This window comes from Microtus pennsylvanicus, chromosome 4 (assembly GCF_037038515.1).
Source record: "Microtus pennsylvanicus isolate mMicPen1 chromosome 4, mMicPen1.hap1, whole genome shotgun sequence".
Classification (NCBI taxonomy): domain Eukaryota; kingdom Metazoa; phylum Chordata; class Mammalia; order Rodentia; family Cricetidae; genus Microtus; species Microtus pennsylvanicus.
Window position 1 is genome coordinate 47,664,381 of NC_134582.1, and position 1,723 is coordinate 47,666,103.

Genomic DNA, 1,723 nt, shown 5'->3' on the forward strand with positions numbered 1-1,723 from the left:
GCCAATCATATCGTATAACACTTTATTATTCCAGCTGTCACTCACTGGATTTTTATACTCATTTTTTCCCACCACAAGTAGTACTGTGACAGGCAGCAATCCTGGCAGACTCGCTAAGGAGAGGGCGCGAGCTATTATTAAAAGCTCTTGGCCATGCTGGTTCCTCAGGAAAGTGCTGGCCCCAGTTCATTCTTCCTCTAGCCATGCATGAGGTTCATGACGTCAACGGCTTTTGACTTATTTTAGCATATACAGAAAGGTAGGATGCTGTCTTAGGAACAGGTCCGTTGCTGTGATGAGACGCCATGATCAAGACAACTTATACAAGGAAGCATTAATTAGGGGCTTGCTTACAGTTTCAGAGGTTATTATTATTATCACGCCAGGAAGCACAGGAGCAGGCAGGCACAGTGCTGGAGCAGTAGCTGAGAGCTTACAACTGACCCAAAAGAGCCTGAGACAGGGCCTGACACAAACTTTTGAAACCTCAAAGCCCACGCCCAGTGACACACCTCCTCCAACAAGGCCACACCCCCTGATCCTTCCTAAACAGTTCACCAACTGGGGACCAAGCATTCAAGTATATAAGCATGTGGGGGCCATTCTCATTCAAACCACCGCAGGTGCATTTAAATTTTTCACCAGGAGTATCTAATGTTTATGCACATGGCTGGTGTGTGTGTGTGTGTGTGGTATGTCACTGTGGTGGAGCTGAGGCCAGCCCAGAGCTCTCTCTTTCAATCCTCCTACTTAGTTTCCAAGTGCTAGGTGGAGATTACAGGCATGTGCTACCAAGCCCAGCCCTAAGAAAAAGTAATGCCTTGTTTTGTTTTTGCAACAGTCTTACCCTGTATTTCGGACTGATTTGGAATTCATTATATAGACCAAAATGGCCTTGGATTTGAGGTGACCTTCTTGCTCTTGTGGACCAGGCTGGCCTCAAACTCACAGAGATCCACCTGCCTCTGTCTCCCGAGTGCTGGGATTAAAGGCGTGTGCCACCACCGCCCAGCTAGCTAATTTTTTTTTTAATTTCATATGTGTGTTTGTGTGCATGGCACAGTGTGCACCTAGAGGTCAGACTGACTGATCTGTGCTATTTTACATGCATGAATGTTCTGCATGCACGACTGTCGCTACATGGGTTCCTGGTGTCCATAGAGACCAAAAGATTGTGTCTGGTCCCCTGGAATGGGAGTCACAAACACTTGTGAACTGCCATGTTAGTGCTGAGAACCAAGCCTGAGCCCTCTGCCAGGGCAGCCTGTGCTCTGAACAGCTGATTCTCCAACCTATAGTTACATAAACCATCCCAGAATGAGGCAGAAACGTGACAACTAGCGAGCAGGTCTAGTATTCTAGAAAACTAACTGGCGGAGAAGTACAGAAGTGGCCTGTTGAGAGCAGGCTCCTGGGCCGACTCCCTGTATCACTGTGGTGGTTTGAATGGCAGTCACCCGGACACACTGATCCATAACTGAATGTCGCGTTGGAAGCTGGTGGAACTGTGCACCTGTTTGAGAAGGATTAGCAGGTGTGGCCTTACAGGAGGAGGTGTGTCACTGGGACGGGCTTTCGAAAGCCCATCAGATGTGAGCTCCAGCACCGTGCCTGACTGCCACCTGCTGCCATGCTCCACACGATAAAGACCATGGACACAAACCCTCTGTAACTGTAAGCCCCAAATAAATACTTTATTTTATAAGCTGCCTTGGTCATGGTA